An 11,951-nucleotide genomic window follows, 5' to 3' on the forward strand; every position below is an offset into this window, starting at 1 on the left:
CATTTTATTTCCCTTTCTTTTACCCCTTTTTCGTCTGGTCTCTTTGGCCATGTAGACCTCCGCTTCGTCATTCGTACCTCGCTTTCGGATAATTTTCTTACTAGGCTCCAGAGCCTAGTTATTTTTCTTCCCCTAGTTCACCGTTCGCCGGTGTCGCGCTTTTATCGGTAGCCAAAATTCTGTCACGCGAATGACTGCAACGGCTAATGACTTGCAAATATTATAAATACGTATAGAATTTTTCTATTAATTCTGCCAATTCACGGGGATATTAATTATATTATGACTATGTACAAGAGACACAACTATGAGGCTTGTAAGCAACTTTAATATAAAATTTTTCAAAAATGGTGTATATTATGTGCTTATTCACAAAATGTCATCGATTTTATGACAGTAAGATCTGTTACCAAAGATGTTGGAGGGTAGGGTAGCTAGATATAGGTATAGGAAGGTATCTAGAATTACTATAGATATTTGACAAGGTATATGAAGATATCTAGAATTACCATAGATATTTGACAACGTAATTTATTATTTTCTTCTCTATACAATGTCTCTTCTACACGAGTTGGATGTCGACTAAGACTCATCGACCGATTATCCATGGTGTTGGCACACGTGTCTCCTTTCCGCAGAAAGGTCACCGAGTGCAAAGGTTCAACGTTGCCACTCGTGAACGAGAGTGAAGATTCGTCGGTTGTAGTAGGAGGATTCGCAGTGTGGCTGTTAGAGACACTTTCGAAAATCGAAGAAAGCGATTCATCGTGTGAATCGAGTGAAAGCACTCGCGGGATCGAATACGAATTGCCATTGCGACACTGTTAATCGCCTATAGGCCATGAATTTTAATAAAGTATCGGGGATACGTGGTCGATGAGGGGCAAACATTTCCTCGTCGCTGCTACCACGCGCGAGAGATATCGCGATCGATTTATGCACGATGGGAAACAGGTGAGGGAGACGGAATTTTTACAAATTCTTCCGTAAATTAGATTCCCTGCAGTCTCCGGGCAGACGTATACTCGGGATTAAAGGAACTGACGTCGCCCTGGGCGACGATTAGGGTTCAGATTGAGATTAAAGATGCTCGTGGGTTTCTTTTCACTCGTGTTTTCTGCTCAGACAGCTCTAAATCACTCGCGAGATTCACACTGTTCTCTTCGATCTCGTGCCGGTTAACCTTTATCCTGACTTCCGTTACTCGATGCTTCGGGAAATTCGATGATCGTGAATGAAAATCATCTAGAAGTTCGATTTTGATTCGTTGAAGTAAGGTAGCGTGAAGTATGAACTATTCTAGCGCCGTTTCGGTACTAAAGTTACTAGAAAATTCGGAAGTTACTAGAAGTTACTAGATTTTGTATAACGTGCTATGTAATATTGGTTGTAATGGAAAGGATGTATTTTGCGAAATACTATATCTAGGAATTTATTCTCAGGATGTGACTGAAATTATTTTTATATTTAAATATGAAAGTGAAATTAAATTGAAGTTCAGTGGACTATGTGGTAGCCATTTTGTTACTTCTTTCGGTGAGAAAAATTTGGTGCAAGTAGGGTTTTTGTTGTAATATCCTACGATTGAAAGAGTTGAAGCAACGTAGAGGTTGGTGGATTTTAGACAAAAGCTATTAGAACCTACGTTCATAGGAGAGAGGAAGTTGCGTTTGAATTCCGCCATTGATTCTTTGTCAACTCTAATGATCGCGAACCTTCTCACCCGGAACAATGCAATCTTTTCAATCATCGAAGGAAAATTCGATTATAAAGTAATATCTCAGCAAATGGTGGGTCTTAGACAAAAACCATTCAAACTAACAATCGTGGAAGAAAGGAAGTCTCGTTTAAACATCCACCGTTCATTCCTCGGTAACTCTGGTGAACCAAAACCTTCTCTATCCAATCAATCGTTTTCATCGTCAAATAAGAGTCATCAAAAACTCCACTATAAAACGTCATAACGAGTGACGAATCTTAGACAAAAATCATTGGAAGATCAGGTTCATAGAAGAAAAAGTGTCTCGTTTAAATATCTAAAATTCATTCTTCAGCAACTCTGGTGAATCTAAACCTGCTCTATACAAGCAATCGTTTTTATTGTCAAATAAGAGTCATCAAAAACTCCACTATAAAACGTCATAACGAGTGACGAATTATGGACAAAAATCATTGGAAGATCAGGTTCATAGAAAAAAGTCTATCTCATTTAAATATCTAAAATCCATTCTTCAGCATTTCTAATGATTCCGAACCTTCTCAATCAGATCAAATAAAAATTAAAAAATTCACTATAAAACGTCATAACAAGTGACGAATCTTAGATAAAAATCATTAGAAGGTCAGGTTCATGGAAGGAAAACTATCTCATTTAAATATCTGAAATTCATTCTTCAGCAACTGTAATGATTCAGAACTTTTTCAATCGAATCAAATAAAAGTCAAAAAATTCCACTATGACATGTCATAACAAATGACGAATCATAGACAAAAATCATTGGGAGATCAGGTTCATAGAAAAAAGTCTATCTCATTTAAATATCTAAAATCCATTCTTCAGCATTTCTGATGATTGCGAATCTTCTCAATCAGATCAAATAAAAATCAAAAAATTCCACTATGAAACGTCATAACAAGTGACGAATCTTGGACAAAAATCATTAGAAGATCAGGTTCGTGGAAGAAAGGAAGTCTCGTTTAAATTCCATCGCCGTGTCGTTCGGAATGCATTCTCTCTCTCTCTCCTCTCTCTCTCTCCTCTCTCTCTCTCTCTCGCAACACGCGAAATGAATTTTCCAAAAGGAAGTGGAGGAAATGCAACGTTGAAACGGTTGAAAAGAATCCGTGTGCCGGCACACGGAGGTGATTCGAGACCGAGAAATGCCTGGAAAGTTTGCTCTTCGTCTTCTTAAGACGAGATTAAAAGAATCGTTGGATGCGACTCGTCGAGTGAACCCGGTTCGCTTTGGGAATCGTGAAAAGACCGGAGACGTAACCTTTTTCATCCGCACAAGCGTTCGAGTGTTACTCTAAACGCGTTATCAAGCACCGGAAGCGGACACACTGTACCGACGAGCGCAATCTTATTTTCTGTGCACGCGATCATGTGTGGGAATGGGTTCTCATTCGTCGAACAAGCGCAAGAAACGGAAGGGGATCAGGGTCAGTCTGCTTGCCAGAGGATGGGAAAGGAAATTCGCGGAGAAACTTACTCTTTCATTGGATCCATTAGATCTTCGTTGGATCTCTTCTTCCCGGTGTTGCTGATTTTTATAAATCGCTCTCGGTTGTTTTACTAGGTGTTAAAGCGGAATTTCGAAGAAGATCGGATCCAATGATGGTAATTTTTTAAATCCCCCTCAGCAAACTCTTTCTTCGTCTTATCTCTTCGTCTGGAATTGAATTAAAATTTCGAAAAGGAAATGGGAACAATTTTTTTATTCTTCATGGTATTTTTTTTTATAAATCGTTTAGGGTAACAGTATTAGTATTTTTTTCCTCTCAAATTGGAATTTGGAAGAGGAGGTTGGATAATTATTCTTTTTTCCAAAATTTTATAATTTTTATAATTGTTAGGGAATGGTTCCTCCATTTTTTTGTTTTCGGTTTTGTGTTTTGTCAGGTGTAGAATTAAAATTTTGAGGAAAGAAATCATTTTTGGAATCAATTTCCTTATCTTATTTTATTGTGCATTAAATTGGAATTTGGGAAAGGAGGTTGGATAAATATTTGTTTTCCAATGATGATAATTTTTGTAAATCGTTAAGGAATGATTCCTCCATTCTTTTCTGGTTTTTGGTTTTGTGTTTTGTCAGATATAGAATTAAAATTTGAAGGAAGGAAATCATTATAGGAAGCAGTTTCTTTATCTTATTTTATTGTGTATTAAATTGGAATTTGGAAAAGGAGTTTTGGAAAAACTATTCTTTCTAATAATAGTAATTTTTGTATATTATTAGGCAATAGTTTGTTAAGTGAAATTATGAAAATTTTATTTTCCATAATTTATGGAATTAGGTCTTTGGAAAATTAGATCTTCTTCTTCCAAAAATGACGATTTTTATGTCATTTTAAAAAACAGTTTCTTTGTCTTATTTTGTAGTGTATCAAATTGGAATTTGGGAAAGAAGCTTAAAATAAATTATTCTTCCCAATGCTGATAATTTTTGTACATCATCACTTTATTCCAAATATGAATCGTTGGGTACATTACTTTCTCTATTTTATCATTTTACAGGCTATTAAATCGAAAAATCTATTCTCCTAACGCTTCACAATTTCCGTACATAATTACACGCCAACTTTCCTTAAGAAGATAATAAATTTCCTATTTCCCAAAGTTTATTTCACATTTTCTAGATCGTTGGATAAACGAGTTTCTTTATTTCGCCGTCTTGCCGGCTGCAAAGTCAGAAATTGGGCAAAGGAGATTAAACCGACGAATATGTCCGTGGAAAATGTTAATACCGTGTTCCTAAAAATTCTGCGGAGACTCCTATTTTCATGGTTCGGTTGAAAGTTACCCTGTGTTTCTCGCAGCTAACGAGATACATCCGGAAAGATAAATATGCGGCAAAGTTTCGGGGTGGCGTGGGTGATCCTATCTTTCCGCGTTAAATTTTCACTGCGATGTTCCCTTCTGCCAACTTCAATCCATTCCGTGATTTTAAATTCTCGGATCGACGATTTCCGCGTTCGCCGAACGAAATGCCGTGCAAATTGTACGCATTCGCGTGCAAGTGATTGCACCTTCTTTGATAGTCACGTTACACTGCGATAAAAACGCGCAGCAACTGGCGCGTTATCTTCGCGATTGTCGTCTGTGCGAAAATCAGCGGACAATTCCTGCGCAACGATTTTACGGCTGGAACAGAGAGAATATTCCGAGGTAATATGGTTTCTCTAGCTGATGCTACCCACTCGTGTATCGCATATATATCGCCGTGTATATCATATTTTCCACGGAAAGTCGGCCATTTTTAGACTTCGGGATATGGCTTCAGGAATCGGAGAACATCCTAGGAATTTGCAGAATGTTTTCTTTCGAGGACGTATTGGAATCTGTCTATGGTATTTTCATTTATGGAAGCGCCTTGTATATCCTGACATATTTCCATATTTTTTTATTTTTTTTTTTTATAACGTCGAATGATGTTTTCTACGATTGACATTCTGCAGTCTTCCTTTTGTCCTCGTCGCAGTGAAATTTCGTCGCTGAAATTTCCCTGTTAATTGAAATTTTTCATATTCCTTATTTATTGTTCCAATTTCTTCCTTTTTCCTTCTGCCCCTTTTTTATTGCATTTCCTCTTCCGAGTCTTTTTTTCGACGGCCTTTGAAATGCTTTTTCAATTATTACAACCAACCTTTTGATAACCTTGCACTGCTTCCTTTTATGGTGCACCATTTTTTCTTTTTCTTCTCTCTTTTGTATTCTGAATTCTATTTTTTATATATATATTCTATGGTTGAACATTTTTCTCCTGTTATACTACTGCGCAATTCGCTCTGCGAATTTAAGGTCAAAATTTCTGTGAATATTGCGTGAATATATACACAGTCCAGTTGGATCGGTGATTGGAGACAGAAAAGAACTCCCAGACATGGATAGGAGTAGTCAGGTAGTTGTCAGAAACGATTGCAGAGAAAGTGACCACGGGTCACCACTGGCTAACCACAGAGTGGACACTATAGCACTCGGAACAGGAAGAGACTTCTAGAAACGTCTAACAGTGGTCGGATAGTAGCCAGGAACAATTTTGGAGAAAGTGACCACTATACCGACCATAGATTGAAACGTGGCCCACGTCGAGTACTCCACCCACTGGGCACAGTTGTTAGAGTGGACGAGTTTCGGACACTTTGGTAGCCATAGGAAATACAAGTCGCAGGAATTGGATTCAACCAGCCATGAAAATCCGCAGCACCCATCTTTCCATTGACTTTGACGAGTGCTGCTTAACTTGCAGAGTGTGTCTATTATAAGCCAAGTGCATCTTGGCAATTTCGCAATTTTAGGCAATTTTTGGCAATTTTGGTTATCAACCTCGAGTAAAATGTAGTAACCGAAGAAGAGAAAGAATATACAAAATATATTTCTCAACAGTCTTCGCTAAATTTCGTCCTTCTACATAGGAATTATTTAAAAAATTTTTAATTCCATAATTTTTTATTTATATCAATTAAATTCTTCCTTTTGTATTCTTCGAATAGTGCGATCTTTTATCACTTAGGGTCTCCATTTGCATTAATAATGCTCACCAATCTTTGTAGATGCTGCAACACCTCACCTCCCTATTATTGAGGAACGACCCTTAACGACTTTTTTTCTACTACAAACGGAAGTTTATGGGTCCAGGAAACGTGGTTCGTTCCCAAAGATATAGCCGTACTTTGAAACCTACGTAACGACTGGCGATAGAAAAATGGCGTTCAAAAAACGGGACTCACGCCTCGATTTATCGCGTCCAGCGTTTACCATCGCTCCTCCCTCGCTGTATATACCAGAACAACCATAAATTTCCAGATTTTTCTTGAGAAGCCAGTGCAGCGTACCCGTGACGCGATGGTAGTTTATTAAAATCAGATTTATGGTCTTGGGACCTTCCTTTGCTAATCCAAATTCAGAGCGATATCCTATCTTGCAAAATCGTCTAGCGATTTGGTCTGGGCGATGAGGTTTTTAGAAATTATTCAGCGATGTATCGTTGCGCCATGGGGATGCGGAATGAACACGTTTGCTGAGGGGCATAGCGTGGTGAGGTGGTTAAATTCAGTTAAGGTTGAAATTGATATCCTGCGAGGCTGGAAGGGCCGTTCAGACACGTCGGACTTAACAGAGACGTAATATTATCGATTATTGGTATATAATTCGAATTTTTCCATCGCTAATGGGATTTCTGTGCAGACCGGTATCATCGACGGCTTAATTGCGGTAGCAACGATGGAATAGCAGGCGGATAAATGGCTCGGTGTATTTATGGATCACGCAGATCCGATTGCGTATTCTCTCTTCGTGATCTTTTATTCCTTGTCGGTTGGGAATTTTGCATCGAATTACGCGCGTACGTTGGTAGTATAAAACTATCCGTTACGAGGACATTATCGTTCACCCTTCTTCCTGTCACAGACTTGGAGAAAAACAGTCCGGAAAAGGGCGGCACCTGTAGTGCAGGTATCGCGACCTACCGGGTGTCCTGAAAGAAAAAAGATATATTTACCGTCTACTTTTTTATCCTCCTTATTTACCGTCCATTACCTCCATTTTTTCGCATTTGTTAGGACGAAGTAGCAGACGTTCCAAATTCGGAGTAGTTGAAGACCAGGATATTCTTGCACTATCCCCTTGCACCATGATTTAATCCTGGAAATTCACGATAAAATTGTAGAAAAATTTTGAAATTTCTTCGAATTTTATGCAACCTCGTGAGAAAAGTTAAATATTCTAATTTTTTACCAGAATTCGAGATGGCGTTAATAACAGCTATTCCTCTATATTACATATTTACTGGTTTACCAAGATAAAATATTTTAGTTCATTCGATATACTGCATGTCTTCAGAAAAATGTATCTTTCTTTTACAATTTTAAGTTGGACTTACATTTCCATGAAATTCATTCAATTCTATACAGCATAAAGGAACATATTCAGCTCCCATATTTTTCCTCTCACTATTGTTTCATACCAAACTCATTTTTCCATGGAATTCATTCGCCTGTTTATGCGATAAAATACAGGTTCCAGGTCGATAGCATTTTTCTAAGGAACTTATTCGCCTGTTTACGTGTTAAAATACATGTCTCCATTGGACATACAGAGTGACTCATGGGAAATGTAGTTCTACCCCACATTTTCTATCAGTCACTATCAATACCGAATATAATACACTTCGGTGTCATTAAGAGTCCATAAATCATGCTCCAGCTATTTTCCTATATTCAGTAACACGCAGCTTCAGTCCATGGATATATTGTATGTCTCTCTTCAATTTATTTATCATTTATTTGGTTAAATAATTTATTCCCGCTGAAAACCATCCGTCGTAAGATGAGACCGTCTCGAATATTTATTTTCCGGATCGAACTCCATTCCAGCGTAATTCCACGCCGCGCTATCTCGTTGGCAGAAATTTTGATTGGTTTTTCGCGAGCTGCCTGCAAACGTGTCGGCTATCGGAAAACTTGCCGATTCCAGATCGCTGGTTCGGACTTTGTAAAAAACACACGGAATTGCCGACAGTGCGCTGCAGGGATTTCCCTGTTTTATTTCGTGTCAGACGAGTGATCGCCGTAGATCCTCCCAACGCCGATTGTACAGCTCCCACGGGGGTGCCGGAAGTTCTTAACAACTTTCGACTGTTGTTATCCCGGTAGATAGTAGCTAAGATAAACTAAAGACGACGCAAGTTAGTCGGAAGGAAAGTTTTTCTCAGGTCACCCTGTAGGTGTCGAACTTAAAAGCAGGTGGCCTTCAGGCTCCACTCCTTTGTCCGCTTTTTCTACTGACGATCATCCACTTTGTCAGCTTAGTAACGCAAATTACGCGGAAGTTCGATAATTTCTCTTAATCTTCACGGGAACAGTGTCCAAGTTCCACGTTCTACGTCGTAGAATCCTCGTTATCGTGATAATTCGAGACCGTCTCGACGCAATGAATCCTCGTTGGATTAATTTCCAACGTCTCTGTCACGAGCTGAATAATTTTACGGAGTAAAAATATGCTCCAAGTCGTTAAATAAATCGATTAACTATGAAACTCGAGATGCAAATTTCAGCTGCTAGAATCTTCCATTCGCTTCAACGATCGCATGAGAAAATTCGACGGAAATCTGAAGTCTCGTGATGCAGATGAAACTCGAGCTTGATCTTTTCCTTCCACGTTTATCCCGTGAATTTCAAGTATCTTCTATTGCGTAAATAACTCTGCAACGTTAAGGAAATATTAATTACGAAGCTTTTAACGAAGATTTCGATACCTACAGTATTTAACTTTTCACTTTGATGCTTAAGACAGAAAATTCGTTGAAAATCCGAAAACAAGTGGATCTTATGCTCACTCCAATTCAATTGCTATTATCTCTCATAAATACCACTTTCTTCATCATCTTCGTATCAAAGTACACGAGCGAATCGTCCATTTCACGACAGCCATAAAATTCGTATGGCCAGTGGCTTTTGAATTCCTATGAGGTGAATCTTTCTGCAATTTTGAAGCATTCAGAAGATCAGTATAAGATCGTACTTCTATTGCAGAAATAATTCTACAACGTTCAGAAAATATTAATTACGAAGCTTTTAACGAAGATTTCGATACCTACAGTATTTAACTTTTCACTTTGATGCTTAAGACAGAAAATTCGTTGAAATTCCAAAGACAGATGGATCTTATGCTCACTCCAATTCAATTGCTATTATCTCTCATAAATACCACTTTCTTCATCATCTTCGTATCAAAGTACACGAGCGAATCGTCCATTTCACGACAGCCATAAAATTCGTATGGCCAGTGGCTTTTGAATTCCTATGAGGTGAATCTTTCTGCAATTTTGAAGCATTCAGAAGATCAGTATAAGATCGTGCTTCTATTGCAGAAATAATTCTACAACGTTAAGAAAATATTAATTACGAAGCTTTTAACGAAGGTTTCGATACCTACAGTATTTAACTTTTCACTTTGATGCTTAAGACAGAAAATTCGTTGAAATTCCAAAGACAGGTGGATCTTATGCTCACTCCAATTCAATTGCTATTATCTCTCATAAATACCACTTTCTTCATCATCTTCGTATCAAAGTACACGAGCGAATCGTCCATTTTACGACAGCCATAAAATTCGTATGGCCAGTGGCTTTTGAATTCCTATGAGATGAATCTTTCTGCAATTTTAAAGCATTCAGAAGATCAGTATAAGATCGTGCTTCTATTGCAGAAATAATTCTACAACGTTAAGAAAATATTAATTACGAAGCTTTTAACGAAGATTGCGATACCTACAGTATTTAACTTTTCACTTTGATGCTTAAGACAGAAAATTCGTTGAAAATCCGAAGACAGGTGGATCTTGTGCTCACTCGAACTCAATCGCAATTATCTATCAATTCAAATACCATTCCAAATAAACTCTCTTCATCGTCTTCGTACCAAAGTACACGAGCCAATCGTCCATTTTACGACACCCATAAAATTCGTATGTCCAATGGCTTTTAAATTCCCACGGGGTGAGTTTTCCTGCAATTTTGAAGCATTGAGAAGATCAGAAAAAGATCGTGTTTTAGTCTGTCTCTTATATCCAATGAGGCAACATACGGCCCTGAGCCCAACGAAATTTGAACTCACCTGCCCCGATGTCATGCCCAGATGCCCAGCAGTACTCTGCATCTGTTGCAAGCCTTCCTTTCAGTCGGTGTCCTTCCCTGCTGTCGTAAGGACCTGCCTTCCGGTGAACTCGCGTTGCTCTCTTCACGATCAAGGATCGAGCCTCGAGGTCTTCCTCTGGATCCTCTCACTGATTCCAGTGAACCTGGAAAATCCGCTAAAGTGAAACTTCGGAGTAGAAAGTGAACGTCGTACCGAGATCAGAGATGATCGTGGAAGAAATTAAACCGTGAGGTCCTGCAGGGATAAAAGACAGCGAGGATCGGTGAGTGTAGCTTGAGACCACGTTAGATTCTAGTTCCTATTGGTGGATAAATTTGAATTTGAAATTTAATGCTGGAAAAGACAGGCGAAATTATTGCTGGACACGTAGCCAGGGAAAGAAAGGACGGTGGTAGAAACGAAGATGAATTATATCCACGTCGCGAAAGATGAAAACTAAATGCAAATTTCAGACAGGTCACGGGTTGAATTTTGATGACGGGATCAACTTGGATGCACCCTTGACGCGGCTGATTGATTTTGATGGATCCCCTGTATTAGCGCTCTATCGCGATAATCGTTCCTTCCCCGGGCCATGTTTGATTTTCATTGATCATCAGAGTGATTCCACGCTGAACCATTCCCATTCGATCTCGTAGGAATTCGCCAATGTTTCGGATTAGCTCGCTAATCAATGCCTCGTCTGAAACTGACGCCGATTTATCAGATGCCTCGTTATCGCATGGGCTAGCCCAGGGGTCGTAGCTTGTAGCTGGTGAAATAGACGCGAATAGCCGACTATCGGTGTCAACAATTTATTTATCGGATTCATCGAGCATTTCGGTCGCGAAAAAACGTTGAACAAATAATGCATGAAAGAATGGCGGGGCTCGCGTGTGATATGGACATGGAATGTCATAAGTGAGAACGACAGTGGAGAACTCTGTCCGTGAAGGACTTTATTGTGCCGCGTATAGCATGATAATAACTACATAATGTGCGTGATTCAAGACTGCAGGCGCATAAAGATGCATTACGTGGTCCTTCACTGAGTAATTATGGACGCGATATGTTCCTGGAAATGTTGATTGCGAGTCGATGGTTAACACTGTAATGCGTTAAATTTAGCGAGACACGGTTTTATCAACGTTAAAACCACCGACAACTAATGAGTGACTAAACGTGTTATACTTAAATGATAATAATTGCGGTGGTACGATGAAGAGAAATGAGTGTAGTACTCAATTATGATCCCATTTGAATAGAATTTCACGTTAAGTTCGCCAGAAGCAACTTGGAAGAAATTTGGTAGTTCTAACGTTAAGCATAATTAACAGTTGTTTCTTTTCGTTTCTCCCTGTTATACATTTTGAATGCACGAATCATTAATGCAGACTTTCACGTCCCAGCTAAGTTTAATTGTTCTTGCTGTCCAATACATGGACTAGATCGTAGGTAGCTTCACCTAAACTCGAAAGACAATGTAATATCGACGTCATAAAGCCGGCTATAATACCTGCAAAACCGTGAATCGCAAAAACGATGGAGATTAAAGTCAAAAGCTCGGATTAATAATTCGAACAGCCGAAAGAGTG

General features: G+C 38.8%; 1 protein-coding gene across 1 annotated transcript in view; it reads left to right on the plus strand.

Annotated features, from left to right (window-relative positions):
* The window catches only part of LOC108550201 (ankyrin repeat and fibronectin type-III domain-containing protein 1), a 41,867-nt gene that overhangs the window by 142 nt on the left and 29,774 nt on the right, over positions 1–11,951 (plus strand). The window lies entirely within an intron of this gene.

The sequence above is a fragment of the Eufriesea mexicana genome, unplaced genomic scaffold (assembly GCF_001483705.2).
Source record: "Eufriesea mexicana isolate 0111107269 unplaced genomic scaffold, ASM148370v2 scaffold2551, whole genome shotgun sequence".
NCBI lineage: Eukaryota > Metazoa > Arthropoda > Insecta > Hymenoptera > Apidae > Eufriesea > Eufriesea mexicana.